Here is a 17,888-nt window from a genome sequence, read left to right on the forward strand (position 1 = left end):
AAAACAGAGGCTATCTACGCCTTGGGTAGTGACTGGGATGCTCCAAGGATAGGTGTAGATAATTGTTTAAAACTAGGCACTTCAAGGATGTTTGATTTTCATTAAACAGCACATTCTTATCATATGAACAAGAACACAGAACCTAATTATCCTATATTTGAAGGGAGAGAAGAGTTATCAGGGATCTGTGTCAAAGGCCATCTATCAAATTTGGCTAGTTGCATCTATGTCTAAAGACACTCCCCAGTTGAAGTCAGGCACAGAAAACTCATCCTTGCCAAGGTTACACAACTAGGCCAGCAGCAGGGTCATACATGGAAGAGAAAGCCTCCTCCCTCACATCTCAAAATTCAGTCTGGGTTGTGATGGTTTTCAATAGAACCCCTGGAACAATAAGTATGTGTACACAAAGAAACTTCTACAGGCTACCACTGTTGTGTTACTCTCAGAGAACTTCCTAGCTAGTGTTAGTTCACCATTCCCTACATATTCACACATTGGACTAAACTTTTCTTGTCAAAAGTGAGACAATTGAAAATAGTAAATGTTGAGAATCAGTTTTATCAAAAAGTCTTCCCTAAACACATTTTATAATGCTTTTTCATGTAATTGATATTCACCATTCATTGTATTCTTTTTAAAAATAAGTTTATTTACTTTAAATTCCAATCGTAGTCCCCCTCCCTTCTCTGCCCCAGTACTACCCTCCATTCCTATTCCAACCCTATTCCCTTTCCACTTTAGAAAAGGGAGGTCATTTCCATTGAGCTAGTTTTACAGTTCTGTTGGATCTCAGTGGACCAAAGTACACAAAGGCATTTCCACATTGCTTATAGTCACAGAATTCCTCTCCAGTAAGGATACTTTTATTATGATGATGACTCTAGATTTGTGCAAGGCCTCACAATTTTAATACATTCATAAGGTTTTCCTCCATTATGAATCCTTTCATGATGATGAAGATTATACAAATGTGGAATGGTTTCACCATGTAAAAAGCACTCACAGGCTTTCGGTCCATTAGGATTTCTTTCATGAGTGTGGAGATTATTCTGAAGTCCAAAAGTTTTTTCACATTGGTTACAGTCAGACATTTTTCCAGTAAGTGTTATTTTATGTATTAGGAGATGTTATGTGCAAAGGCTTTGCCACATAGTTATATTCATATAGTTTCCCTCCAGAATGTGTTGTTGTCTTAGGAGATGATTGTTACATGCAAAGGCTTTATCACACTAATTACCCTCACCAGGCTTCTCTTCACTGTGTGTCTTTTCCTGTTTTCGGAGACTACTCTGCTGTGCAAAGGCTTTATCACGTTGGGTATATTCATAAAGTTTCTTTCCAGTATGCGTTCTTTTATGTCTTATGAGATTACTGTTTTGTGCAAAGGCTTTACCACACTGGTTACATTCATAAGGTTTCTCTCCAGTGTGTGTTCTTTTATGGCGTAAGAGAGTACTGTTTCCTGCAAAGGCTTTGCCACACTCATTACATTCATAAGGTTTCTCTCCAGTGTGTGTTCTTTTATGGCTTAAGAGATGACTGTTTTCTGCAAAGGCTTTACCACACTGGTTACATTCATAAGGTTTCTCTCCAGTGTGTGTTCTTTTATGGCTTAAGAGAGTACTGTTTTGTGCAAAGGCTTTACCACACTGGTTACATTCATAAGGTTTCTCTCCAGTGTGTGTTCTTTTATGGCTTAACAGAGTACTGTTTTGTGCAAAGGCTTTACTACACTGGTTACATTCATAAGGTTTCTCTCCAGTGTGTGTTCTTTTATGGCTTAAGAGAGTACTGTTTCGTGCATAGGCTTTACCACACTGGTTACATTCATAAGGTTTCACTCCAGTGTGTGTTCTTTTATGGCGTAAGAGAGTACTGTTTCCTGCAAAGGCTTTGCCACACTCATTACATTCATAAGGTTTCTCTCCAGTGTGTGTTCTTTTATGGCTTAAGAGATGACTGTTTTCTGCAAAGGCTTTACCACACTGGTTACATTCATAAGGTTTCTCTCCAGTATGTGTTCTTTTATGGCTTAAGAGAGTACTGTTTTGTGCAAAGGCTTTACCACACTGGTTACATTCATAAGGTTTCTCTCCAGTGTGTGTTCTTTTATGGCTTAACAGAGTACTGTTTTGTGCAAAGGCTTTACTACACTGGTTACATTCATAAGGTTTCTCTCCAGTGTGTGTTCTTTTATGGCTTATGAGATGACTGTTTTGTGCAAAGGCTTTGCCACACTGGTTACATTCATAAGGTTTCTCTCCAGTGTGTGTTCTTTTATGGCTTAAGAGATGACTGTTTTCTGCAAAGCCTTTACCACACTGGTTACATTCATAAGGTTTCTCTCCAGTATGTGTTCTTTTATGCCATAGGAGAACAGTGATATAGGGGAAGGCTTTACCACATAGAGTGCATTTAAAGGGTTTCTCTCCAGTATGACTGCTTTCATGCCTGCAAAGAAAATTGGCACATGTGAAAGATTTACCCCAGTCATTTCATTACACTAATAAATATATTTATCTATATGAATTAATTTCTTTTTTTTCATGAGTTTCTTTTTTTATTTTTTTTATCAGTTACATTTTATTAACTCTGTATCCCAGCCGTGTCCCGATCCCTCATTCCCTCCCAGTCCCTCCCTCCCTCCCTCATCTCCACCGTGCCCCTTTCCAAGTCCACTGATAGGGGTGACCTTCTCCCCATTCATCTGATCCTGTTTCATCAGGTATCTTCAGTACTGGCTGCAAAGCCCTCCTCTGTGGCCTAACAGGACTGCTCCTCCCTTCGGGGGTAGGGAGACCAAAGAGCCAGTCATTGAGTTAATTTCATAATTTGATCTAATGGTAAAGAAGAATAACATTTTAAAGTTTTATCACTTTATTTACATTCATGGTATTCCCCTTCATTATGGGTATTTTTGAAGATCCCTGTGGTGGTAAGAGCATTTGTCATGTGGATCACTTTTATAGCATCATTTTTCTATAAGAGATTTTCTCCTATATATGAAGAATATTGTAAGTATTCAGAGTTTTACCACAGCAATTCCATTCACAAATTTTTGTACTGTATGCATGCTACTTCATTTACAAAGTGAGCTAAGACAAGCAGAATTTCCAAAATCCTAGTATTCATAGGAATTTTCAGCAATATGAGTTTGCTGATGAATTCTCAGTGAAGTTGCAAAACAAATTAACAGTAACCATTTATCACATTCAGAAAAATTACTCACAGTGGGGACTACTACCAAATCAATTGTTCTTGGAGAAAGAGAGGGACACTGTTTCTTTCAATATCCCTATGCTCATGTGTCTTAGAAACATGTGATATACCAGTTTAATTTACAAAAATAATAAAGATTCCCACATTGAATTAACACAGTTTGTTTTTTTTTGTTCATCATAGACATGTCATATAGGGATTAAGGTTTCTCCACAACAATATTCTTGATTCTCATAAGCTGTTCCTTTCACTAAACTTTACAATGTTACTGCATGAAAATGAGTAACACTGGTTCTACTATGATTTTTTTTGCTTATTAGAAGGTTTTGGACACATACTGATCACCAATTCAGTGTGTATACCTCTTACAATATCCGAGTAGATAGAATGAGAATAAACAGATTGGCAGTTCAAGTCAGTAGCTGTAATGTCCATACGATTCAAATGGTATTTTTGTTACAATATTATTTTATTTTCTTCTATCTTAGGGGAGTGTCTTGTAAACACAAATCAGATACCTGACATTGAAGTACATGGAATTATGAGATTTTAATGATCATCAGTACACTTAAAGCAGTGCTGTTTTTACACTGTTGCTTTTCTTTAAAACTTCCAGGACACAGCCATGTGTGCTGGTACATGCCTTCAATTCCAGCACTTGTGGAGGCAGAAGCAGGCAGATCTGTGTGATTTTGAGGTCAGGCTGGTCTAACAAGCAAGTCTAAGAAAGTCACAGATACCCAGAAACAAATCTATTTCAAAAACAGAAAATAAAAAGCAGCCAATAAACAAACAAACAAACAAAAAAACAAAAAACACCAGACTTCCAGGACATTAAAATTTAAGATTTATATCTGTGTCAACATGCACATAAAGTTACCTTTTATTACTTGTAGAACTTTGAAACTGTTCTTCAATATTATGGTCATCCCAATTGTAGCCTAAAATATAGTACGAGAAAATATATATTATTGGAAATATCATGTTATTATTAAGGCAAAACTTAAATCACTATCTTCTGTGACCCTGAGAACCATGCCTGATTTATTTACCTCATTCCTCCTCATTCTCAATTGGAATTACAGAAGAGGATCAATAACAAAGTAAAAGCCGTCTCTTTATTTTAAAAGTGAAAGAAAAATTGCAGTTTTACCTATAGCAGTGAGGTTTTCACAGGTCTCTAGCATCACATCTTTGTAGAGTTGCTTCTGGGAAGGTTCCAGCAAGGCCCACTCTTCTTGGCTGAATTTCACATGCACATCATTGAAGGTCACCGAATTCTAAAATATGCCATACATTTGTACAACAGAAACAGTGGCAACAATATAATTTATACGTCATTGTCAATATAATCATATAATTCTACTGCTTCTGCAATTTATTTTCTGACACAGAAGTGCGAATGTTATACAGTTGGGTGCTGTGTGTGATGTGAAGTAGGGGAGATGAAAAAGCCAAAAGGTTAGATTGAAAAAAAAAAACCAAAGGTGTGCTTCAAAAACCTGTGTTTCATCAGTTTGTAAGACATGAATATAAATTAGCCATTAGTTGGGTTCTTGAGCAATCTATGAATCATCTTCAGTTACTTGCGTGAGTAGGTCATGACCCTGTCATGATACAAGTGGAAGGACAAAACACAGTCATGATATTTTATATAGCAACAAATGAGATGTGTTCATCAGGGGACACTGAACAGATGGGTAACATCAGTCAAAAGACAACATGGTACTGAATATTATGTTTTGACCAGTTCTCAGGGATGTGGCATATCAGTATGTGAAGAGGGGGGCTCATATATTTGTGGAAGGGAAAGTGGACTACAGTGAATACATGGATAAAAATAATGTGAGTGGCAAGCAACAATAATCATAGCCAATAACACCATATTTCTGAGTGACCAGACAAAAGAAAAGGAATAGAACACATGATTATTCTTTGATTATTGTTTTGTATATCCTCCTTACTAAATAATGTAGCCTATAGATTAAAAATAAAGATTAAAACTTTTCTATTAAAAAAGAAGTGTTAATGTTATCACTAAGTCATTTTAGAAGAAAACGGAATAACAAGTTTTAACTGTATCATATCTGAACTTTTTGAAGAGGATATAGCTTTGGAATAGACATGGCAATTAATGTGGACAAAGATAAACAGAGAGAAGAGTGTGAAATAGAGAGACAGAGACATAGAGACAGAGACACAGAGAGAGAGAAATTAACAGATGAACAATACTAAGTACAGATCAGAGAAATTTATTAACAGTTACTAACTACAAAAAATGGTGGACAAGCGGGGTGTATTCTGCCATGCCTTCAATTCCATCACTCAGGAGGCAGACACAGGTGTATCTTATTGAACTGGATGTCAGCATTATCTATTCAAAGAGTTCTAGAACAGCCAGACCTATATAGTAAGACAGAGCCTCCTCTTAAAGTCAATCAAACAAACACAAAATATTGAAAGAACTCAGAGGTCTTTACTGAAACTTCTACAAGGAATTATACATTCACTCCTGTTGTATATTTATTCTCCAGAAATCTGCACTGTCCCAACTTAAACTGTAACTTCAATGATATCTTACTAAAAGGGAATGCATGTTTAAACAGCTAAAAATAGAAAGATGAAAATATTAACAATGTAAATGCTGATCATAAATAAGCAACATAAAACAGGACAGATGGCTCAGCAGTGAGGAGTTCTTGCTGCTCTTTCAAATAATTGGGCTCAATTGTCAGTGATTACCTGGGACCTACTACTATCAATTGCTATAAGTTCATGAGTTCTGAAGACATCTTCAGACTACTGTGAGGATTAGGCACACAAGAGGTGCATATTCATGCATACAATCAAAATACTCATATTCAGTAAAAATTAAAAATATAGATCCCAGATGGTTGGGCTGATTGCATACTGTGTCTGATAAGCTGGGTAGCAGAGACTGCATGGCATCCAATAGTTGGATCTGTGGGTCCCAACTGACTGTGTTTCAAATGTAAGAAAACTAATGATGAGGGAAACAATCGGGTCCAACCTCAGAGCACCCAGCTATTCTCTGGGAAAGTCCCTGGGATGTTGCAGCAGGAATAAGGTTTTCAAGCAAATGAACCCAAGAAGCAAGCAGGAGTAGATATTCTAATATCTAATAAAATAGACTTTCAACCAAAATTAATTGAAAGTGATGAAGAAGGGGGGAATTTAAGATGGCGGTGCCAGGAGGACATTGGGTCTGAGGAGTAGGACAGCAATGTTGGTACAGCAACTAAAAGACTGATCTCTGGGCCCTAAAGCAACAGTGATTCTGTTTCCCAGGTGAGAGGAAACTCCACGGTGTGGGTGTCAGTCAGGTCCACTCTCAGGTCACTCAGCGAGAACCCAGAAGATATCCCGGGTTGCAGGATACACCTTTGTGTCCTGATAACCTTTCCAGAGTAAATTATGTTCTCCAGGGCACCAGAGACTGGGAGTCCGAGTCTAGAAAAGAAACAGGGAAGAAGAAAGCAGGACTGACCTCAGGTCACCCAGTCTATCTCTGGAAAGGTCCTGCAGACCAGTGCGTGCACAGCTGTCATGTCTAAGTGTGCCTCCAGCTGCTAGCCCTGCATGCCCTACTCTCCATCACAGAACTGTGTGCCCCAGGACACTAGAGGATGGGTTTCCCTGTCTGGAGAAAACCCCACAGGCAGGGAAACAGCAGGTCCCAGATTAGAGAACTCAGCCAACTCCCCCCCCACACACACTACAACTACCATACATTGAAACATTCTTGGAAAAGTTCTCAGCTCCTTTCCCAGTCACCTGCTTGGACCATCATTGGCAATTGCCTATGCATTCTACATGCCACGTCAAACACCACAGACTGAGTCTTCCTGTTGGGAGAAAACCCAAAGTTGGGAAAATATCTGGCCCTACCTCAGGACACCTAGCTCCAGAAAAGTTTCTGGTTATCCACAGGCTCCAGACTCTAGCCTCCTGCTGCACACATGAGAGTAGTGCTCATGTGCCACTGATTACCACTTGGATACTGGGGCAGAGAGCCCCAATATCAGACCTCCAGAAGCATGGGTTCCCTGAGATCAACCCCCAGATACTGCTCCAAGGGACAATCAGTTATCCCTAACTAAACTGACCAAACCACGGGGCACTCAGGTTACAGCAGCACCTCACTAAATTTACATCAAGAAATCCAGCAGCAGGGCAGCTGTCTCCAGAACTTCTCTGGGTGAGAGGATAGCCCCCTTTACTAACAAAGGCCACAATTACTACTCAGGTGTGTATGCCTGAGATGAGCTGTGGCAATTCCTGAAAAATACCTGCCATTCAGTGACCATACCTAAAAATCTAAGGAGGGCTCCTTTGGGAAAAATCATCTTCCTGCCAAGGGGATTCTCCCCACCACAAGATTTGAGGAAGCACCAGAAACTAACAGTCAACATCTAAGATAGCCAAATGGGTAGATGCAAGTGTAAAAGCTCAATTCAAAAAGGGCAGAGCAATATGGAGTCTCCAGAACCCAGTTATCCACGGGGAAGTAGCCCTGGATACCCCAGCATAAATGAAATTGAAGAAGATGACCTTATATCTATGCTTAAGAAGAGGATAATAGAGGAAACAAATAAAATGTGTAAAGAACTAGAGGAAGATAAAGTCAAACAGATTATGGCCATCTGCAAAGAAATGGAAGAAGATAAAGACAAACAGATTACAGCCAAACGTAAAGAAATACAGGAAGTTGCATCCAAACAATTTGTGGCCTTTACAGAAGAAATACTTAAATCAGTGAAAGAAATTAAAGAAACAAAAGATTGTTCAAACAAACAGCTGAAGGAACTGAAGGAAAATACATTCAGACAGGTGAAGGAAATCAACAAAACAGCTCAAGATCTGAAGATACAATTGGAAAAATTAAAGAAAACACAAATGGAGGAAACTGTGGAAAGAAAGAACTTAGGGAAGAAAACAGGAACTACAGAGGTAAGCATAACCAATAGATTATGAGAGATGGAAGAAAGAATCTCAGGTGTGGAAGACACAATGGAAGAAATCGATGTATCCATCAAAGAAAATGTTAAATCTAAAAAATTCCTGACACAGACCATCCAAGAAATCCAAGACAATATGAAAAGGCAAAACCTAAGAATAATAGGAATAGAGAAAAAAGAAGATTTCCTCCTCCAAGGGCCAGAAAATATTTTCAGTAAAATCATAGAACAACCAGAGAAATCTTCCAGCTGATAAACACCTTCAGCAAAGTGGTAGGATGCAAAATCAACTCAAAAAATCAGAAGCCCTCCTGTATACCAAAGACAAAAGGGCTGATAAAGAAATAAGGGAAACAACACCCTTCACAATAGCTACTAACCACATAAAATACCTTGGGGTTACACTAACCAAACAAGGGAAAGACCTGTTTGAGAAAAACTTCAAGTCTCTGAAGAAAGAAATTGAAGATGTCAGAAAATGGAAAGATCTCCCATGCTCATGGATTGGTAGGATAAACATTGTGAAAATGGCCATCCTGCCAAAAGCAATCTACAGATTCAATGCAATTCCCATCAAAATACCAACTCAATTCTTTACAGACCTTGAAAAAAAGATTCTCAGCTTCATATGGAGAAACAAAAAACCCAAAATCTCCAAAACGATCCTGTACAACAACAGATCATCTGGAGGTATCTCCATCCCCTATCTCAAGTTGTACTACAGAGCAATAGTAATAAAAATTGCATGGTATTGGCACAGAAACAGAAAGGAGGATCAATGTAACTGAATAGAAGATCCAGAAATAAACCCACACACCTATGAATACTTGATTTTTGACAAAGCAGCCAAATCCAGTCAATGGAAAAAAGACAGCATCTTCAACAAATGGTGCTGGTCCAACTGGATGTCTACATGCAGGAAAATGAAAGTGGATTCATATTTATCATTGTGCACAAAACTAAGGTCCAAGTGGATCAAAGACCTCAACATTAAACCAGATACTCTAAATTTGTTAGAAAAAAAAGTGGGGAACAGCCTAGAACTCATTGATACAGGAGACAACTTCCTGAACAGAACACCAACAGCACAGGCTCTAAGAGTAACAATCAATAAATGGGACCTCATGAAGCTGAAAAGCTTCTGTAAAGCAAAGGACACCATCATCCAAACAAAACAACTGCCTACAGGTTGGAAAGAATCATCACCAACCCTATATCTGACAGAGGGCTAATATCCAGTATATATAAAGAACTAAAGAAGCTGAAAAGCAACAAAACAAATAATCCAATTGAAAAATGGGGAACAGAGCTAAACAGAGAATTCTTGATAGAGGAATATCAAATGGCAGAGAAACAGTTAAAGAAATACTCAACCTCATTAGCTATTAGGGAAATGCAAATCAAAATGACCCTGAGATATCACCTTACACCCATCAGAATGGCCAAGATGAAAAACTCAATTGACAACACATGCTGGAGAGGTTGTGGAGAAAAGGGAACCCTCCTCCACTGCTGGTAGGAATGTGAACTGGTACAACCACTTTGGAAGTCAATCTGGCGCTTACTCAGACAATTAGGAATAACGCTTCCTCAAGACACAGCTATACCACTGCTATGTATATACCAAAATTTTGCTCAAGTACACAATAAGGACATTTGCTCAACCATGTTTGTAGCAGCTTCATTTGTAATAGCCAGAACCTGGAAACAACCCAGATGTCCATCATCGAAGGAATGGATACAGAAATTGTGGTATTTTTACACAATGGAATACTACTCAGCAATAAAAAATGAGGAAATTATGAAATTTGCAGGCAAATGGTGGGATCTAGAAAAGATCATTCTGAGTGAAGTACCCTAGAAGGAGAAAGACAAACATGGTATATACTCGCATATATAGACCTACAAGATATAATAAACATAATGACGTCTATACACCTAAAGGAGATAAACAAGAAAGCAGACATGAGGTAAGATATCAATCCTCACTTAGAAAGACAACTGAGATGTGCATTGGACATATGGCAGGAGTCTACCGCAGAAGGCATCTGAAAGACCCTACCAAGTAGCATTTCAAAACAGATACTAAGACTCATAACCAAACCTTCAGCAAAAGGAGAGTTAGTATGACAGGGAAAGGATAGGAGCCCCACAAGGACCAAATATATCTGGGCACAGGGTTTTTTTTTTTTCTGAAACTGTTTCTCCAACCAAATACCATGTATGGATATAACCTAGAACCTTTACTCAGACGAAGCTCGTGGTAGCTCAATAACCAATTGGTTTGCCATAGTAAGAGGAACAGGGACTATCTCTGACAGGAACTCAATGGCAGGCTCTTTGACTCCCCACCCCACAAGGGAGCAGCAGTTCTGCTAGGCCACAGAGGAAGACTTCACAGCCAGCCCTGAAGATACCAGAAAAAAACAGGGACAGATGAAATGGGAGGAGGTCCTCCCCAATCCATGGACTTGGAAAGGGGCAGGGAGAAGTTGAGGGAGGAAGGGTGGGATTGGGAGGGAATAAGGTAGTGGGATACAGCTGGGATACTGCATTAATAAAATGTAACTAATAATAACAAACAATTAAAAAAATACAAGAAAATCATAGCAGAAAATTTCCCCAACTAAAAAGAGAGGTGTATAAGAATACAAGAAGCCTACAGAATACCAAATAAATTAGACCAGAAAAGAAAATTCTCCCACCATATAATAAACAGTAAGTATACAGAACAAAGAAAATCTACTAAAAACTGCAAGGGAAAAAGGCCAAGTAACATATAATGGCAAACCTAACAGAATCACACCTGACTTATCTACAGAGACTATGAAAGCCAGAAGGGCCTGAACAGATATAATGCAGACCCTAAGAGAACATAGATGTCTGCCCAGGCTACAATACCCAGCAAAAATCTCAGTCATCATAGATGGAGCAAACAAGATATTTAATGACAAAAGCAAATTTAAACAATACCTAACCATAAATCCAGAGGTACAGAAGCTCCTAGAAGGAAAACTACAACCCAGGAAAGTTAACTACATTCAGGAAAACACAGAAAATAAATAATGTCACTACCGCAAAACTAAATGTAACCAAGCACACAAACACACTACCACAAGCAACATTAAAATAAAAGGAACTAACAGCCACTTGTCACTAATTTCCCTCAACATCAATGGACTTAACTCTCAAATAAAGACACAGACTAACAGAATGGATACATAAACAAGACCCAACTATCTGTTGCATACAAGAAACACATCTAAATCACAGAGATAGACATTACCTGAGAGTAAAGAGCTAGAAGGGTCCAAGCAAATGGACCCTAAGAAACATGCAGGAGTAGCCATTCTAATATCTAATAAAATATATTTTCAACCAAAATCAATCAAAGGACATGAAGAAGGTCATTTTAAACTCATCAAAGGAAAATTGTGCCAGGAAAAAATTGCAATTCTAAACATCTATGCCCCATATACAAGGTACCCACGTTTGTAAAAGAAACATTAATAAAACCTAAACCACACACAGATCCCCATACATTACTAGTGGGAGATGTCAACACCACACTCTCAACAAAGGACAGGTCAAGAAAACAGAAATTAAAAAAAACAATATCTCTAATAGAGGTCATGAATCAAATATAACTAACAAACATCTACAGAACCTTACACCCAAACACAAAAGAATTTACCTCCTCTGCACCTCATGGAACCTTCTCCAAAATAGACCATATCATTGGTCACAAAGTGAGCCTCGACCTATACAAGAAGATTGAAATAATCCCTTCTATACTATCTAATTACCGTGGTCTAAACCTGGACCTCAACAACAACAGAAATAGCAAAAAGCCTACATACACATGGAAAGTGAAGAACTCACTACTAAATGATAGCTGGGTCAGGGAAGAAATAAAGAAATTAAAGTCTTCCTAGAATTCAATGGAAATGAAGACACAACATAACAAAACTTCTGGGACACAATTAAAGCAGTGCTAATACGAAAGTTCATAGCACTAAGTGCCTTCAAAAAGAAATTTATAACACCTCATACAATCAACTTATTGGCTCACCTAAAATCCCTAGAAAAAAGAAGCAGACACACCAAAAAGGAGTAGAATAATCAAACTCAGGGCTGAAATCAATAAATTAGAAACAAATAAAACATTTAAAAGAATCAATGAAACCAAGAGCTGGTTCTTTGAGAAAATCAACAAGATAGACACACCCTTAGCCAAACAAACTAAAAGGCAGAGAGAGATTATCCAAATTAACAAAATCAGAAATGAAAACGAGGATAAAACAAAAGACACTAAGGAAATCCAAACAATCCTTAGGACTTACTTCAAAAGTCTTTATGCCACACAATTTGGAAATCTAAATGAAATGGACAATTTTCTTGGTTGATTCAACTTACCAAGGCTGAATCAAGACCAGGTAAATCAATAAAATATTTCTGTATCCACTAAGGAAATAGAAGCATTCATCAAAAGTTTCCAATCCACAAAAAGCTCAGGGCCAGATGGTTTCAGTGAATAATTCTACCAGACCTTCAAAGAAGAGGGAACTCCAGCTCTCTTCAATCTATTCCACAAAATAGAAACAAAAGGAACACTACCAAACTCATTCACTGAAGCCACAGTCACCTTGTAACCTAAACCTCACAAAGACACAACCATGAAAGATAATTTCAGGCCAATCTCCCTTATAAACATTGATGCAAAAATACTCAACAAAATACTTTGAAAACCCAATACAAGAACACATCAAATATATCATCCACTATGACCATATAGGCTTCATGCCAGGTATGCCGGGGTGGTTCAATATACAAAAATCCATCAATGTGATCTACCATATTAAAAAATTGAAAGAAAAAAACACATGATAATCTCCTTAGATGCTGAAAAAGCATTTGAAAAAATCCAGCATCCATTCATGTTTAAACTATTGGAGAGATCAGGGATATAAGACACATACCTAAACATAGTAAAGACAATATACAGCAAGCCTATAGCCAATATCAAGCTAAATGGAGAGAAACGTAAATCAATCCCACTGAAATCAGGGACAAGGTAAGGCTGCCTATTCTCTCCATATCTCTTCAACATAGTTCTTGAAGTCCTTGCTAGAGCAATAAGATAATTAAAGGAAATCAAAAGGATACAAATTGGAAAGGAAGAAGTCAAAGTATCACTATTTGCAGATGATATGATAGTATACTGGAGTAACTCCAAAAATTCTACCAGAGAACTCCTACAGGTGATAAACACCTTTGGCAAAGGGGCTGGATACAAAATTAACTCAAAAAAGTCAGTAGCCCTCCTGTATACAAAAGACAAAAGGGCTGAGAAAGAATTTAGGGAACCAACACCCTTCACAATAGCCACAAAGGACATAAAGTATCTTGGTGTGACCATAACCAAGCAAGTCAAAGACTTGTATGAAAAAAAATTCAAGTCTCTGAAGAAAGAATTAGAAGATTTCAGAAGATGGAACTATCTTCCATGTTCATAGTTTGGCAGGATTAACATAGTAAAATTGGACATCTTACCAAAAGCAATCAACAGATTCAATGCAATTTCCATCAAAATACCAACAGAATACTTTGCAGACCTTGATAGAAGATTTCTCAACTTCATATGGGATGCAGTGAAAGCAGTCCTTAGAGGAGTTTTAATAGCACTAAAGGCCTTCGTAAGCTATTAGAGACATCCCATACAAGCAACTTAATGGCACACCTAAAAGCCCTAGGAAAAAAGAAGCAGGCATACCCAGCAGGAGTAGACCACTAGGAAAAACCAAACTCAGGACTGAAATCAATGAATTAGAAACAAAGATAATAATTCAAAGAATCGAAGAAACCAAGAGGTAGTTCTTTGAGAAAATAAAAAACACAGACAAACTCTTAGCCAAATTAAGTAAATGGCAGAAAGATGCTATCCAAATCCACAAAGTCTGAAAGAAAGATCTAACAGACACTGAGACAATCCAAAGAACCATTAACTCTTATGTCAAAAGCCTGTATGCCACAAAATTTGAAAATCTAAATGAAATATACAATTCTCTTTAGAGTCCACTTACCAAAATTGAATCAACATCAGGTAAAAATATTAAATAGTCTTATAGTGCTTAAGACAATAGAGGCAGCCACTAAAATACTCCCAACCAAAAAATTCCAAGGGCCAGATCATTTCAGAGCAGAATTCTACAAGACCTTCAAAGAAGAGTGAATACTGATATTCTCCAAATTATTCCACAAAATAGAAACGTATGCAATATGAACAAATTCCTTTTTTAAGACCACAGTCACCTTGATAAATCCTCAAAGATCCCCAAAAAGAAAGAGAATTTCAGACCAATCTCTTTTATGAGCAATGATGTAAAAATACTCGCAAATCAAATCCAAGAATATATCAAAGATATCATCCACCATAACCAAGTAATCTTCGTCCCAGGCATGCAGGGGTAGTTAAGTACATGGAATCCATCAATGTAATCCACCATATAAACAAATTGAAAAAAAAAAAAAACAAAACAAAAAACAGAACAACACAGGACCAGTTTCTTAGATGCTGAAAAAGCATTTGACAATATACAACAATTATTCTTGTTTACAGTCCTGGAGAGACCAGAGACAAAGGCACATATTTAAAAATAGTAAAGACAGTATACAGAAATCCTATAGCTAACATCAAACTAAATGAAAAGAAGGTTAAATCAATTCTACTGGACTCAAGGACAAGACAAGGCTACACACTCTCTCCAAATTTCTTCAATACAGTACTCAAAGTCCTATCTAGGGCAATAAGACAACTAACAGAGATCTAGGGGACACAAATTGATAAGGAAGAAGTCAAATATCACTATTCACAGATGATATGACAGTATACAAAAATGACCCCAAAAATTCTACTGTAGGAAATGCCTACAGTTGAAAAACACTTCAGCAAAGTAGCTGGATATAAAGTGAACTAAAAAAAAAAAATTAGTAGCACTCCTGTATACAAAAGATAATTGGACCGAGAAAGAATTAGGAAAATAACACCCTTCACAATAGCCAGGAAAAAAATAACATAATATATCTTTATGTTAGCCTCAACAAGCCAGTGAAAAACCTATATGGAAAAAAAAAAAAAAAAAAAAAAAAAAAACTTCAAGTCTCTGAAGAAAGAAATTGAAAAAGATACCAGAAAATAGAAATATCTCTCATGCTCATGGATCAGTAGGATCAACATAGTAAAAATTGCCATTGTACGAAAAAACAATCTACAGATTCAATGATATGCCCATCAAAATATGAACATAATTCCTTAAGGAATTTAAAAAAATTCTCAGGTTCATATGGAAAAATAAAAAAAGCCAGAATAGCTAAAACAATCCTGTACAATACTAGATCTTCAGTAGGTATCACCATTCTTCATCTCAAGCTCTATTATAAATCAATAGTAATAAAAACTACATGGTACTGAATTAAAAACAATCAGTGGATCAATGGAATTGAAGTGAAGACCGATAAATAAACCCACATACCTATGGCCACTTGATTTTTGACAAAGAAACCAAAATCATGCAAATGGTACTGGTCTAACTGGAAGTTTACATGTGGAAAAATGAAAATAGATCCATATAGATCACCCTGCACTAAACTGCAGTCCAAGTTGTTCAAAGACATCAACATAAAACCAGATACACTAAATCTGTTAGATAAAAAAGTGGGAAAGATCTTCAATCTCATTGGCATAGAAGGTAACTTCCTCAACAGAACACAAAAAAACACTTGCTCTAAAATCAGGAATTAATGAATAGGATCTCATAAAACAAAAAGCTTCTATGAAGCAAAGAACTCTGTCAATAGAAAAAAATGACAGCCTACAGCCTGGCAAAAGATCTTCACCAACCCTACATACCACTGAAAGAGCTAATAAACAATATATATAAAGAGCTGAAGAAATTAAACTCAAATAATCCAAATAATCCAATTTAAAACTGGGGTACAGAACTATACAAAGATTTCTCCACAGAGGAATATCAAATGGTGGACATTAAATGCACAATATGTGTAGTCATCATGGAAATGCAAATGACATTCCATCTTAAACCCATCATAGCTAAGGTCAAAACCTGAAGTGACAGCAAGTTAGTGAGAATGTGAAGAAAGGAACACTCCTCCATTGCTATGGGAGTGAAAACTTATACAACCGCTTTAGAAATGAATCTCATACTTTCTCAGACAATTAGAAATAGTGTTACTTCAAGACCCAGCTATACCATTTCTGGGCATATATCAAAAAGATGCTCCACCATTCAACAAAGATATTTGCTCAACTGTGTTCATAACATCTATATTCATAATAGCCATAATAGGGAAACAAACTATATGTCTCTCAACCAAACCATTGTTTTAGAGAAATTGTGGTGCATTTACACAATGGAATGCACCTCGGGTATTAAAAAAAAAAAAAAAAAAAGGAAACTATAAAATTTTCAGGCAAGTAGATGGAACTAGAAATGATCATCCTAAGTGAGTTATTCCAAAACCAGAAAGACATGCATGGTATATACTCATTTGTAAATGGATAATGGCCATAATATAGGATAAACATACTACAATCTATAGACATAAAGGAGCTAAATAAAAAGGAGGACCCTATGGAGGATGCTTAATTCTTATGCAAAAGTGCAAATAAAATCGACACCAGAAGTGACTGAGGAGAGGGAAGAGGATGAGAGCCTAACATATATATCCTCCGAAAGACGCCCAGCAGGGGTTCAAAACAGATACTAAGATTCACAGCCAAACTTTGGGTAGAGCACAGGGAATCATAGGAAAGAGTGAGAGGATAGAATGTAGAAAGACCCAGAGCTGGCAGGACCTCCATAAGAAGACCAACAAGGACAACAAATCTGGGCCCATGGGGACTTGCAGAGATTGATGGACTCACCAAAGACCATTCATGAAGAGGAAACAGACCCCTGCTCAGATGTAGCTGATAGGCAGCTCAGTCTCCATGTTTGATCCATAGTAAGGGGAGAAGGTGCTGGCTTTGACATGGACTCTGTTGTGTGCTATTTGATCATTTCCCCTTGGTGGAGGGGCATTGCTATGCCACAGAGGAAGAGGATGCAGGAAGTCCTAGTGAGACTTGATAGGCTGGGTTCAGATGGTCGGAGAGGAGGGTTCCCTGTATCTGAGATATAGGAAGTGGGATAAGGACAAAAATAAATGGAGGGTGAGACAAGGAAGAGTCAAAGGAGAAGATTACAATTGGGATGTTAAGTGGATAAATTATTTTTTTAATTTAATTAATTTATTTATTACAATGTGTTCACTTTGTATCCTTGCCATAGCCCCCTCCCTCATCTCCTCCCAGTCCCACCCACCCTCCTTCTGCTCCTATGCCCTTTCTCTAGTCTCCTAATTGGGGAGGGATTCCTTCCCTTCTAGATTATCAGGTCTCATCAAGGATGGCTGCATCATCTTCCTCTGTGGCCTTGCAAGGTTGCACCACCCAGGAGGAGGTGATCAAACACTCAAGTTCATGTCAGAGAATAAATAAAAACAAAAAATAAATTTAAATTAAAAATAAATTAAATGTGAATAAAACAAACAAAATTAAAAAAAATACAACTGGTAAGAAGAGCATCACACACCTACAATTCAATGACTCGGAAAGCTCAGATAGTG

General features: G+C 37.4%; 1 pseudogene; it reads right to left on the reverse strand.

Annotated features, from left to right (window-relative positions):
- Positions 1 to 1,331: 1,331 nt before the first annotated feature.
- Positions 1,332 to 17,888, reverse strand: part of LOC132650787 (zinc finger protein 658B-like) — an 82,100-nt pseudogene continuing 65,543 nt past the window's right edge.

Source organism: Meriones unguiculatus (genome assembly GCF_030254825.1).
Source record: "Meriones unguiculatus strain TT.TT164.6M chromosome 13 unlocalized genomic scaffold, Bangor_MerUng_6.1 Chr13_unordered_Scaffold_33, whole genome shotgun sequence".
Lineage (NCBI taxonomy): Eukaryota > Metazoa > Chordata > Mammalia > Rodentia > Muridae > Meriones > Meriones unguiculatus.